This window comes from Carcharhinus amblyrhynchos, chromosome 12 (assembly GCF_965287045.1).
Source record: "Carcharhinus amblyrhynchos chromosome 12, sCarAmb.v2.hapA, whole genome shotgun sequence".
Lineage (NCBI taxonomy): Eukaryota > Metazoa > Chordata > Chondrichthyes > Carcharhiniformes > Carcharhinidae > Carcharhinus > Carcharhinus amblyrhynchos.
The window spans coordinates 72,523,351-72,537,796 of NC_137335.1; the positions used below are offsets into that span (position 1 = coordinate 72,523,351).

General features: G+C 42.1%; 1 protein-coding gene across 1 annotated transcript in view; it reads right to left on the bottom strand.

Annotated features, from left to right (window-relative positions):
* Window positions 1–14,446, bottom strand: part of LOC145351095 (protein CEBPZOS-like) — a 652,257-nt gene that overhangs the window by 153,568 nt on the left and 484,243 nt on the right. The gene's annotated exons all lie outside the window — the stretch shown is intronic.

The following is a 14,446-nucleotide window of genomic DNA, read 5'->3' on the forward strand; positions in this document are numbered from 1 at the left end:
CATTCAGGTAAGTGGAGAGTATTCCATCACACTGTTGACTTGTGCATTTGAACATGATTGATTCAATATCTGAGGAGTCATGAATGGTGCTGAACATTGTGCAGTCATCAACGCACATCCCCACTTTTGACCTTACGATATAAAGAAAGTAAATGATGAAGTAGCTGAAGATGGTTGGGCCTAGAACACTACCCTGAGTAATTTCTGCAGTGTTGTCCTGAAACTGAGATCCATGCAGATGGCCACACATTTGATGGTATATGCACAAAGGTCTCCAACATGCTTGAGGTGTATTCATGAAATTTCTCTCTAGGGGATTTTCACAGCAACTTCATTGCAGTATTAATGTAAGACCTACTTATGACAAACTTTAAAATTTTAAATAAACTTTAAAGTATGTGCATGGCGTGCAGCTGTAATGCCTGGCAATTTGTTGCAAATTCTCTGCTGCTAATCCAGAAGTATTCTGTTCATCAGTGGTCCCCAAAGTAAAGCAGCTGTCTCCAGCTGAGCATTCTGCATCCTCCGATGCAGACTCTCCATTCACTACATTCCCTGTTTCCACCATTTTCTACACTCACTTGTGATTTGCAATTACACTGCTACCTCCAATGTCTCGCCTTGGTGGTCCCAGCACCTTCTTTCCCTCAACGCTAGGGAATTCCTTCAGACCCTTACATCCTGAAAAGTGTCAATGAACCAAGGTGTGACCTATGACCTTAACTTAATTCTCCCACTCCCCTCTATTTGACTGCCAAACCTAAACTTATTTAAATTGCATTTGGGGAGTGAACTTCTAAGTACAGAAGTTGAAATTGTTTCATGCAGGTTGTTATCATGAATGCTGAAACTTATTGAATGGGAAGCACTGAAATTAAATAGTAATGTCTTTTGCAAGAGTCTTTTTGCAAACCCTCTGACAGCCAAACTGCACTGACTTCTGAATTTTCCACACACTGGTGGATTTCCCCCATGCTCCCCCACTCCCAGCCTGTCTTGGACTTAAAATCCAGCCCCAATGCCTTTTGGCTTTGTTTGGCTGGATGAAATTGCGGTTAATCCAGGGTCTTGGAATCAGTGGAAGAGTCCAGAGATGTGAAAAGAAAGAACAATGGATATCATTAGTGAACTGGTGGAATTTAGTGTCTAAGTGTGATGTTATCAAGTGCAGCATAGATGAGGAGGAGAGGTCCAAGGTGATCCTTGAGGTACTCCAGAGCTAATAACACAGGGGGAAAGGAACCCTTGCAAGAGATGTACTGACCATGTGCAATTGAGTGAATCCCACTGAGCTGGACAGTTTTTTTAAAAAAAGTGGTTGGAGTCTGGAATGAACTTCTGACAGGGTGGTTTGATTGAGATATTCAAATTCGAATTGGATTGCTGTCTGAAAGAAAGAATCAGCAATGTTTCAGGGATGAAGCAAGGAAATGTGAGTAGGTAGAATGCTCTTTCAGAAAGCCGATGCAGACTTGATGGACCAAGTTGCCTCATTCTGCCCTGTAAAGGTTCTGTAGTTGTAAGATATTGGAGCATGGTGGTCCATCAAGTCTGCATTGGCTTTCTGAAAGAGCATTCTACCTACTAACATTTCCTTGCTTCATCCCTGAAACATTGCTGATTCTTTCTTTCAGATATTGGAGCATGGTGGTGTGATTAGCTGCATTGAAGAATGAGACTGAGGAAGGATAATGCAGCATGGTCATAGCCTTAGAGAATGTCATTCATCATTTAGGGTGTTTCAGTGGGAGAGATGAGCTAAGCTCTTATCATTGAGAGGGCATCTTAACCTCCCTCCAGATGCCCCTTTCTCTGATTCCTTATCAGGCCAGAGTTTTCTGGCACCCAAAGGGAGGAGGAACAGTAGCAGTCAGACTCCCCAGGTCACGCACTCAGGACATCCAGAGTTTCTCCCTTCAAATTGCCTCAGCCTGTGACAGTATCCTCCTTATACACCTGTTTGGCCAAATTCCCCACCAATTCAATTTTCAAGTTTGTTGACGACACCACCGTAGTGGGTTGGGTCTCAAACAATGATGAGACAAAGTACAAGAATGAGATAGAGAATCTGGTGAACTGGTGCAGCAACAATAATATCTCTCTCGACGTCAACAAAATGAGGGAGATTGTCTTTGACTTCAGGAAGCATAATTGAGAACATGCCCCTATCTACATCAACGGGAACAAAGAAGAAAGGGTCGAGAGCTTCAAGTTTTTAGATATCCAGATCACCAACAATCAGTCCTGTTGACCCCATGCCAACACTATAGTTAAGAAAGCCCACCAATGCCTCTCTCAGAAGACTAAGGAAATTTGGCATGTCAGCTACGACTGTCACCAACTTTTACAGATGCACCATAGAAAGCATTCTTTTTGGTTGTATCGCAGCTTGGAATTGCCCTTGCTCTGCCCAAGCCCGCAAGGAACTACAAAAGGTTGTTAATGTAGTCCAATCCTTCACACAAACCAGCCTCCCATCCATTGATTCTGTCTACACTTCCCGCTGCCTCAGCAAAGCAGCCAGCATAATGAAGGGCCCCATGCATCCCGGACATTCTCTCTTCCAACTTCTTCGGGGAAAATGATACAAAAGTCTGAGGTCATGTACCAACCGACTCAAGAACAGCCTCTTGCCTGCTGCTGTCAGGCTTCTGAATGGACCTACCTCGCATTAAATTGATCTTTCTCTCCATCCTAGCTATGACTGTAACATTACATTCTGCACTCTCTCATTTCCTTTTCAATGAACATAATGCTTTGTATAGTACGCAAGAAACAATACTTTTCGCTGTATGTTAATACGTTTGACTATAATAAATCAAATTATCAACCTCGTCTTTTGTCACCACAAAGCGAGCAGCTGGCTCATGGGAGACAGGCAAAATAAGCTGGGACCTCCAGGCCTTTGGCTCTCCAGAGGATGGCTATCAAAGGCAACAAAGCAAACAATTCTACAGGCTATCTCTACCCTTGCAAAATGTCAGAACTACCTAGAAGAAGTGGTAGGCAAAGGAAAATCAGTACATTTTGATCACGTGGGTGCATGTGCAGGTGAACATTCACTATACTATCTGCAAATTTATTGACTCTCATTAAATAATGTCTACTGCTGTCCTTCAGTGTCATTATATAGGCTTTGTGAAGACCTTCTGCTTCTAACACCAGTCTCCACTAGCAGTTCAACTGCAAATAGCCAGACCATGAGTGATTATGGAGGCAAGAGTATCTGTGGCAGGGTCTCAGTCTTGTGCAAACACTCCCGCTGCGCACATGCAGCCTTCATCCATAACAACCATCTCACTGCCCTGAACATTTTCAATGTTGCCTGCTGCGGTTCCCTTTCAGTTGTCTATCTGAACATGCATATTCCATTTGTTTCTGAAATCCCCACCCCAATCCACATTGACCTCCCCAACCTATTTCCCACCTTCAGCAGTTTTCCTGATCTGCCATGGCAGGCAGCGTCGGAAGAAACTGCTGTAAGTTCACATTGGCATGAAGCCAAGTTTTCTGGACCTCCTGCCAAATTCTATCCACTATTTCCTCCCTACCATTGAGCCCACTGCCCAGTGAGGATATGGGAAAATTCTGCCTACAACCAATCTGGGCATTCAGAAACATTTTCAAAATAGCAATCAAAGTGACCTCACTTCGTACATTTCCTCATTGTCATATCTTACCATCAAATAAAATCCAAGATTTAAAGAGGTGAGATTTAGAAAGCTGCATGAACAACTTCTCAGAAGGTTGTTAACAAAATATTTGAGTTTATTTTTGTCTTTTGCCATGTACAACAATAACAGTATCAGACATCATATTTACTGGATCCTGAAAACAGACAAATTCAGGTCATTGCATTCTCATAATCACCAGCTTTGTTTAACCCTTCACCCAACCACAGAAAAAGCTTCAGCTGAAGAGGAAAAAATATGTTTTCTACCTATAGTAAAGGGTAATAGGTTCAGTGCACTCTGATAATCACCAGCATTGTTTAATACTGAAGCTGATTTGCAAACAGCCAGGGCAACAGCTGCAAGTTCCAGTATTCCTAATGTTTATGTGCCAGCCCTCCCACTGTTAATGTGTTAGCACGTTGTTGCTCAATGACCCATTTGACATTGCACAACACTGTTGTCATGTGTGTGTTCACATCAAGCGAACTGAAATGCAAAGTTCAATGGGATTAGTACTGCTATTTTCAGACCAATAAAATGTATTCATATTAGCTATACATTAAAGACCATGTTGCATTTGTACACTAGAGATTTTTTTAAAAATTATCTAGATGATGACAATATTGCAAACAAGGATCATATATATGAGTCCTTGTATTTTAGTTTTGACTGCCAATTGTTCTATTTGAATTGAGCAATTCTAACAATATGGCCCAGCAATCGTAGTTGTTTCAGCATTGCCACGTCACTTTATACATTAGAAATCTGCAATACCACCGTGTTGGGGACTCCAGGCTGTCAATGGATCGCAAGGATCTTTCTCAAGCAACACAAGAAATGAATTCAATATTCGGGCATGTACGCCAAGTTTCAGCACCATAACAGCAAACTGCTTAGTATGCAAACATTATAGATTCTTAGTCACGTGCCAATTGTAAATTTGTTTTTTTTTCCAAGCTCTTGCCTGGTGCTTTTGAAATGCCACAACAGCATTACCCATATCTCCTCAACAAACTCCATTTCATTGGAGACCATTAACCCCAGGTAGCAGAATTTGTCTGCATTTTTCAATTCACTGTGTTTGGTTGTTGTGCTGCTCATCACTTATAATAGATATCATCTTAGCTTTATATGGTTTAATGTGCTGCTCTGTCTTATGATTGTGTTAAAGGGTGATGACACTTCAACAGTGACGTGAAGATGATGGGCAATCTTGGGGCTTAAGCTCATGGCCATCTAGTTGGGAGATAGACAATCTGGTGTCTGCTTAACCAACTTGCCTCCGGATTGTGTTTTCTTTAAATCAGAATATAGCACTAATTTGGGGATGTGTGTGGGAGGGGGGTGCTGCTGGGGGAGCGGCAGGGAGCAACTGTGTAGAAAATCATTCATCTCTTGAATTAACTGTGTTCTAAAGAATGAACAAGATATTTGCTTCAATAATGCACAGTGAGTGACACAGCACGTATTTGCTTTGTGACCTTCAAAAGCTATTAACCAGCACGGAATGAAAATTAAGACAATGCCGCAGTCTGCAATAAAAGGAAGAGACCACTTTACATCAGCACTAGCCTCTAGGATAGAGCAGCAAACATGCTGATTGAACTGGTGCCAACAGCCTGTTAACAGCTTAAATCACACTGACAGGGAAATCTGATGCTGTCATGTTTCATGAAGTAAAACATGTCTAGAATTCATGCTTTTAAACACAATCACAGCATCTGCAAACTACCAATTACAATTGTTTTGAAACTTAAAGAAAAGGCAAAGAAAAAGCCCCAAAGGTCACGCCTGACTTTGCTAACAGCCAATTGGTACACATTTTGTAGCCCAACTTAAATCAATGAAGTATCACTTTTTGAACACTATAATGATTTTTACTGAAATTCTATTCTTAAAAATACAATTTTTCCTTTTTTAATGAAAACAAAGGGTTAAAATAGCTTTTAACTGTACATTAGAAGAGAGACCACTGATGAGGTATGATGCTTGGAACAATTCTCACTCTAAGGAAAAATGCAATAATGTATTAATACACTCTGACATGTAAGTATTCCATTGTAACAGAATGATTGAAACAAAGATTAGTTAATCCAATCATAAGAAAGTAAGATAAAGAAAAGACCGTTTGACCCATCAACTCTAATCCTTTGACAGATCAGCTACAATTAGTCTCATCAAGAACTCGTACCAAATCTGCAAAATTTCTTACTTTCTAAAACTTGTTGAGCAAAGGACTGTGGTGGATATGGTGGGGGGAGGAATTCAACTTTGGTTGTGCCAGTCTTTGGGAGTAAAATAAATATTGGGAAGAAAAATGTTCAGGTCATGTTCCCCATGTACAATCTTTAACCCTCTCTCATCCATCTTGGGTATTAATGTCAAGGTCCTAGTTTTTTCACAAATTTTACTTGTGTGAAGCTTTACTGTTGTCCTGCATAAACTAATAATGTCCCAACCACTGTTTTGAACAGACCATACAAACAAAATTGGAACAACTGCAATGCCATTTTTGTTTTTTAACATGAGCAGTATTCACCAAGCCAGGCAATAGTTTCTGCAGGAGTAGAAAGAGCCTTCTGAGCCCTCCACTGAACTTTATCAGGGGCAGTCTTCAATGATGTGAGTCATTGATTGGGGTGCACCACATTTGCAGGCAAGGCTCTCTGCAAGGCCCTATTTGTGCCAATTTGCTGTATAGAAGCCTCAGCCAGTGCAGGAACAATTGAAGAATGCACAGTGTTGTTGTGGCAGTTTGAAGATGGGTGGATGGGCTGTGGGATCTGTGATGAGGAAATAGTTTTCAATGGTGGTGTGTTGGTTCCATTCTTGATGCCACAGGACCTCTGCTGTTATTCCTTGCACAGTGGTCTTAGCCATACAGGCTGATATGATAGGAGGTGAGCAGCAAATGGATTGGTATGGTCCCAACAGACTTTGGTTGATGCAAACCTTGCCCAGGGAAATTTCTTATTGCAATCTTTCTCCTTATGGGAGGGGGCAGGATGTTGCTTTGGACTGGGAGCCAGCTGAGTTGAGTTGATCAAACAGTATCCAAGATGATCTGCATTGTTGTTTTGATCTGAGTACTTACAACACTGTTGTGGGATGAGTTGTACTATACTGTACACAGTACTCTGCAGTTGAGTAGCCAATGACAAGAACTGAGGCTCTTAAGGTTTGAGCGTCTGCACTCCAAGAGAGCCAGAAGGTTTGTTGAGGAGGTTGTTTCATATTTTGATCTTTGCTGCTGTCTTGCTCAGATGTTTTCAGAGTGTCAGTATTCAGTTAAGGGTAACACCAAGATAAATGGGATTTGTTCATGATCTCGTCTTTTGCCATTGAAGGAAATGTTGAGATCCCTCTTGGCGCTAGTATTGTGGAGGAAGAATATACTTGAGATTGTTTTGGTGCTGCTGGGCTCAAGGTACCATGTCTTACAGTATTTGGTCAGTTTTGCAACATTGTTGTTTAGTGTTGTGTCCAGTTTAGAAAATGTCCAAGCCTGAGAAGCATGGCAAATATTGTCAGCATAGCTGAACTCCTGAGACAGGGGTAGAAGCAGATCGTTGATATAGAGATTGAAAAGGATTGGAGCTAGAACAGATCTCAGGGGAAGCCTGTTGGGCTGTTTCCTCCAGGCGCCTGTTCTTATCACCCCTATGCACCCTGAACTATCTGTCTCATGGTTTGATGCCATCAGTAACCCACTGAGGGAGGACTCCTGAGATTTTGACAAGGAGACCCGTGTGCCAAATCATGTCATATGCTGCAGTGAGATTGAAAACATTGCAACTGTTCTGAGGTTATTTTGAAAGCCATTTTCAATAAAGGTAGTTAAGGCAAGGGCCTGGTTGCATATGCTTCACGTTCACCAAAAGCCAGCTTGTTCACCTTTCAAGCTTTTATCAGTCTCTGGCTCTATCCTTGATGATATTAGCTGTTCTGAGGCCTTGCAGCGTACAAAGGGCAGAGATATTGGTCAATAGCTTGAGTACTTTGGTCTTTGCCTGATTTTGGGAGGTCGATGACTTCGGTTTAGGCAGTCTTCATTCAGAGATAACCTTTTGAGAGTAATTGAGCCAGTTAGCAGTGAGTACATGGACCAAGATGTTTGAGGAACTCAGGACTGTTGTCATAACTGACAGCAGTGGTGGGCTTGAATTTTGTAGCACGCTGTCCAAATCCACTGCAATGAAGGTTTCAGGTATGGGTGGTCATGGATCAGCATTCATGTAGTGTCAATGAAAACAATCTGAGTTTATTCAACTTCTCCTCATACCTAAAACCCTTCTGACCAGGCAACATTCTGGTGAACCTTTTTGCATCCTCTCCAAATCACCACATCCTTCTGCTAGTGTGACAATGAGAACTGCACACAATATTCCAAATGTGGCCTAACTGAAGTTCTTTTACAACTAGTTTGAAACCAACAGGGAAAAAAATTTGGTTTTGAACTTTGACCATAAGTTGTATGCAAGCGTAACTGACTTCCCCTAAATACATTACTTTGGAAGAATCTGCTGGTATGTGGTATTCAATGAATATGTTGACAAACAGATTTTTCACTTTAACCATTGCTCCAGTGAATGGCTCCTCCATACCTCAGCTCAAATGCTCTAATCTCCAACCCTGCTCTCATAAAAGTAAATTCCTGTTAAAAACTATAAATTGATATCCTTTTGCTAAATCCCATTTCTGAAACTTGTGCAAAAGAAGTTGTTACAAACTTCAAAGTGCTAAATCATTTGCCAGTGATTTGTAGGAAACAGCTATAGGTCAAGGTGATATAATTTTATTGCAAATTCTGCCACAAAACTGTATGCTGCCAAATTTATTTTGTGCTTAGTAGAACTGTAAGTAACCCATGTAGACAAATTGCAGAGATCACATAAAAAGAAACGTAAGACCAAAGGAGCAGGCGTAGGCCATTCAGCCCATTGAGCCTGCTCCACCATTCAATGCAATAAGGCTGATCATCCACTTTCTTGCCTTCCACATTAACCCAACCTCCCTCTATGCCATTGTTATTTAGAAATCTAAAAAGAAATCAAAAGCGATATTAATCAAAACACCTGTATGACACTGAGTCACATGAGAAAAGCTAGACGAAGGGGTGGCACAGTGGTTAGCTGCCTCACAGCACCAGGTTTAATTCCAGCCTTCGGTCACTGGAGTTTGCACATTTTCCCCGTGTCTGCATGGGTTTCCTTCGGGTGCTCTGGTTTCCTCCCACACTCCAAAGATGTGTGGATTAGATTGATTGGCCATGCCACATTGATTCTAGTATCAGGGGATCAGCAGGGTAAATGCTGGGTTATTGGAATAGGGCCTGAGTGGGATTGTGGTAGGTACAGTCTTGATGGGCTGTATGGCCTTCTGTACTGCAGGGATTCTAAGGGGTGTTTTAAAGATGGAAAATGAGGTAAAGAGGCAGAGAGCAGTGAGGATAGTCCAAAGCTCAAGGCCTCGAAAGCTAAAGGCAAGGCTAACAATGGGGATATGGTTAAAAATGGGGATACCTTAGAGGGTAGAATTAGAGTGGAGCAAATGTCTGAACAATTTTGGTGAAAGGTCATTGACCTTAAATATTACCTTTCTTTCTCCATAGATGCAACCAGACCTCCTGAATGTTTCCAGCAATTTTTGTTTTTATTGTAAAATTACGAACTTACTTTTAAGTTGTTGAAATTTGTTTTTCAAACACTATCCTCACAAATGTACAGAATGTTACATTGATAAATACTGCATGATGGAGAAGAACTGTGAGGGCGATTCTCCCAGCCCGCTGCACTGCTTTAGTAGCGCAAAGGGCTGGGAGACTCTAGTGGAAACCGTTTCACGGGCTCCTCGCTGGGCACCACGGCCTCCGCACGTCTCCGGCTGTCGGATTTCTGGCACCATCAGCTTTGCGCCGGAAGTCTGCGCGGAGCTGCATGAATTACTTAAATGAGAATTTTAATATATTTGAATCTTAGTAGCAGGCCCAGGATTGAAGTCTTCACCCCACTAGCCTCTCCCCCACTCCTTCCAACAGGAGCATTTCACTTCAGCATGTTTAATATAGCTCCCCACTTGCAGGAGCTGGCAGCCCAACTCTGCTGGAGTGAAAGGGAGGGGGCAATCGAGACCCCCCCCTCCCAGAGAGTTAGGCACTGGAGGGGTGCTCCTGGACATTGCCACCTTGGCAGTGCCAGCCTGGACATTGGCACTGCTCAAGGAGTGCCGGGGGTGGGGGGAGGATTGGGAGATTGGGCCTGCGGTGGGGGGGGTAACACTGAGGTGGGCTGGAGGTGGGGGGGTTGAAGCTGGCCTGGGCTATTTGGAGGGTGCCAGCAATCAGGCTGTTGGGTGGTGGCATGGCTGGCGGTGTGGGGGTCACAGGGATGGCCAGCATTGGGAGGCTGGCAGACAGGGGCCACAGCACATGCACCAATCTTGGCACTGACAGATTGGGCCACTGCGCATGCCCCTATCAGCGCCACTCGTCCGGTCTCTTCAGCAGCAATAGGCACCACCCACAGCTTTTGGACTGATTCATGCTAGTGCACTCTGCAGTGCACAGAGTGTGGGAAATTAATTTTAAAACTCCCATTGAAAAAATCAGCGTGATATACTCGACACTAAAAATTTTTTGGGAGTATCGCCCCCTGTGTGTTTGCAAAGCTGAAAACAACTTTCATTACTTATAGATAAAAGTGACAGGCAGCTTCAATAATGTCTCTTGTCAGATTCCTCAATTCACCCATGATATGTGAAGAATTACTGAATAGAAAGCTTAACTAACCTTACCTGAAGGTAATTAATCTACCTAACTCATACCTCACACTGTCTGTCAGAGTCCTTTATCATTATGGATGTAGCGGTGGGAATGTAATGATGTAAATAGCTCACAACTGACAGTAATATTTAGTGAAGTACATGTGTGTTGTGGGGGTAGGGAAGGCAAAGTGAATGAAGGATGTTATTTTGTTTAACACTTTAATGCTCAGAGCAGCATTATCTTCAGATTAGTTATAAAAACAGACCTTAAAATATTTCAGTAAAATGGATGCTAAGAAGGTGGTCCAGCAACAGAGGTCTTTAAAATGATGAGTGAGTTCAATAGGGTAGACATAGAGAAAACAGCCTCAATCATATGGCATTGAGGCCATAAATAAAAGATTGCTGCCAATAAATTCAATAGGAAATTCAGGAGGAATCCCTTTATGCCCAAAGAGTGCCACAAATATGGAATCTGCCAATACAGGGAGTAATTGAGGAAAATAACATAATGCTTTTAAGGGGAAGCTAGATAAGCACACAAGAGGGAATAAAACAGGTTAAATTTATAGGATTAGATGCAGAGAGATATGTGGAGGCTTGTGTTGAGGATAAACACTGACTTTGACAAGGTGAGCCAAATGGGCTGTTTCTGTTCTCTAAACACACCTGACAAAATCATATAAATGAAATGACAATGCTCAGAGGGCAATCTTTATAAGAAGGGTTGTGGGCACTGTAATCTTCTTGAGAACATACCCTTGAAAATTACATTCTTAAAACAGACTTTAACTGTGCTTAAAGAATATGCTATGGTAGTCAAACTCTGCCACTAACTTCAATATAGTATCAGCCAACTGACTTTCACAGGAGGATCATTATTTGAAGACAATATGCTTGGGATTTGGATGATATAAAAGGGAGTTTGGTCGAAGCTCCATTAAAATTTCCAGGGCCTTCCAGCGGCCATTGCTATTCTTCTCAACAGCAGAAGGAAGTCTCCTTAAATACTGATTGAGCTGTCACCCTGATCTGAACATTGCTTCTTTTCTTTAGTTTCAGTTGCCATGGAAACAAGTCCTTGGATAAGCTGCATAACAGGATCAAAAGGAAGATTATGAATTGTTCTAATGGACTGCATTAATAGGACACATTGTGCGGCTGTGAAAGCTTAAAGTTCTTAATAAGTTAATGAAAGTGTAATAGTGTACACCAATATATATTGTAAAAAAAAGCCTTTGAAAGGAATAACTCAACAAAACAAACCTCAAATGTTAAAAAGAATAATTGCACAGGGAATATCACCCCATTGAGTCTTTGCCAAATTCAGGCCCCATTTGAATTTAATCCAAAAACAGTAAAATTATAATTCCCTCCGTTGTTGAAATTGTAAACTGAAGACTTGGCTGAACTCCAATATTCCATTTTGCCATTAGAGAAAAGGAAGAAAATCGCCATTTATCCAGAGTTGGAATTATCAAAGCTCAGATTTCCTAGACTGCCCAAGTTTGAATCCACTCAGGTTTCAAGCTCAGATTTGCACTCACTCCTAAGTATTAACAATTCTGATAACGCAGACCAATTGTTTTTAAATTCTTTAAAACGTCCTCATCCAGGACAAGAGAGTTTTAAGACAAACTGATTGATTTTTTTGCCACTTGAATTTGGTTCCTTTGAAATAAAAGTCTAAGTGTCCTCCCTGATAGAGTGAAACAAAGAAGCTGGGGCTTTCTAGCCATTACTATCTATAACAAAGATTACTATTTATCTTACTCATTTGTGGCATCTGAGCAACACATGCAAGACAAGAATTTATTGCCCATCCATAATGGCCCTTGAGAAGGTGGTGGTGCCTTGTTGAACTGCTGTTAGGAATGTAATTCCAGAATTTTGACCTAGCAATTGTGAAGGAACAGCAATACATTTCCAAGTCATAGAATCATAGAATCTTACAGTGCAGAAGGAGGCCATTTGGCCCATCAGGTCTGCACAGACTACAATCCCATCCAGGCCCTATCCCCATAATTCCATGCATTTACCCTAGCTAGTCCCCTGACACTCAGGGGAAATTTAGCATAGCCCATCCACCTAATCTTTGGATTGCAGGAAGAAACTGGAGTACCCAGAGGAAACCCATGCTGATATGGAGAATGTGCAAACTCCACACACACAGTGAACAAAGCCAGGAATCAAACTCGGCCCCCTGGTGCTGTGAGGCAAAAGCGCTATCTACTGTGCCACCGTGCTGCCCAGGAGGGGAACTTGTAGCTGGTGGTGTTCGCATGTTTTTCTGGGTAGCAGAGGGCAGGGGTTTGAGACATACTGCTGAAGGAGACTTGACAAGATGCTGCAGTGTATCTTGTAGATTGTACACTGTTACCACTATGCAATAATGATGGAAGGTTTGAATGCTTAAGGTGGCAGACAATCAGTGGGCTGTTTGTCCTGGATGGTGTTGAGTTTCTTAAGTGATATTGGAACTGCACTTACCCAAGTATTCCACATACTCATGACTTGTTCCTGATCTGATTTATTATTGTCACATGTGTTAATGTACAGTGAAAAGTATTGTGTCTTGCACGCTATACAGACAAAGCATACCATTCTTAGAGAAGCAAAGGAGAGAGTGCAGAATGTAGTGTTACAGTCATAGCTAGGGTGTAGAGAAAGATCAACTTAGTGTGAGTTAGATCTACTCAAAAGTCTGATGGCAGCAAGGAAGAATATGTTCTTCAGTCAGTTGGTCTGTGACCTCAGACTTTTTCCTTCTCCCGACAGAAGAAGGTGGAAGAGAGCATGTCTGGGGTGTGTGGAATCCTTGATTATGCTGGCTACTTTTCTGAGGCAGTGGGAAGTGTAGATAGTCAATGGATGGGAGGCTGGTTTTCATGATGGATTGGGCCACATTCATGACCTTTTGTAGTTTCTTGTGGTCTTGGGCAGAGCAGGAGCCACACTCAGATACAACCAGAAAGAATGCTTTCTATGGTGCATCTGTAAAAGTTGGTGAGAGTTGTAGCTGACATGCCAAATTTCCACAGTCTTCTGAGAAAGTAGAGGCGTTAGTGGGCTTTCTTAACCATAGTGTTGGCATGAGGAGACCAGGACAGGTTGTTGGTGATCTGGAACCTATAAATCTGGCTCTCAACCATTTCTACTTCATCCCCATTGATGTAGACCAGGGATCTCCAAACTACGGCCCGCGGGTCACATCCGGCCCGCAGCTGGCTGCATCGGGTTTGGAGTTTGGAGACCACTAATGTAGACAGATGATGGAGATGCTGGAGAGGTTTTAAGGAATCAAGAGATGAATTGTTCACTGCAGATGGTGGAGAGGTTTTGAGAAGTAAAGAGGTGTATTATTCACCACAGAATTCCCAACTTCTGCTGTCTCTTGTATCCACTATATTTAAATGGCTAATCCAGTTAAATTTCTGGTCATTGGTGGCCCCAGGGTGTTGATGGTGGGGAATCCAGTGATAGCAACGCTGGTAAATATCAGGAAGAGACAGTTAGACTTTTGCTTGTCAGAGATGATTACTGCCTAGTAATGTTATGGCACTAATGTTACTTACAGCCCAAACTGAATGTGGTCCAGAATTAGAAACAGACTAATGCAAGGTAAGTCCATTCAAGTGCTGGAAATGTTCAGCAGGTCTGGGAGCATCAAAAGGGGAGAAGAACAAAGGGGAATGTCTGGGTTAGGTTATGGGACAGGAGAGATCAAATTAGAAAGATATAATAGAACAAAAGGTAAAGGGGGTGATAGTAATTATATAAAGAGACAAAGCATTTGTCCACAATAAGTGTAAATGCCAAAATAATGAAAAGCTTTGTCCAAAATCAAAAGCATGAAAAACAAGATTCGAACAGGAACATGGAAAAAAAGCAGAATCAAAATGGGGGACAGACATCATGGCGTGAGATTGTTGAACTCTATGTTGGGTCCAGAAAGTATAGTGCCTTGTTGGAAGATGAGGTGCTGTTCCTCAGGCTTTCGTTGAGCCTGA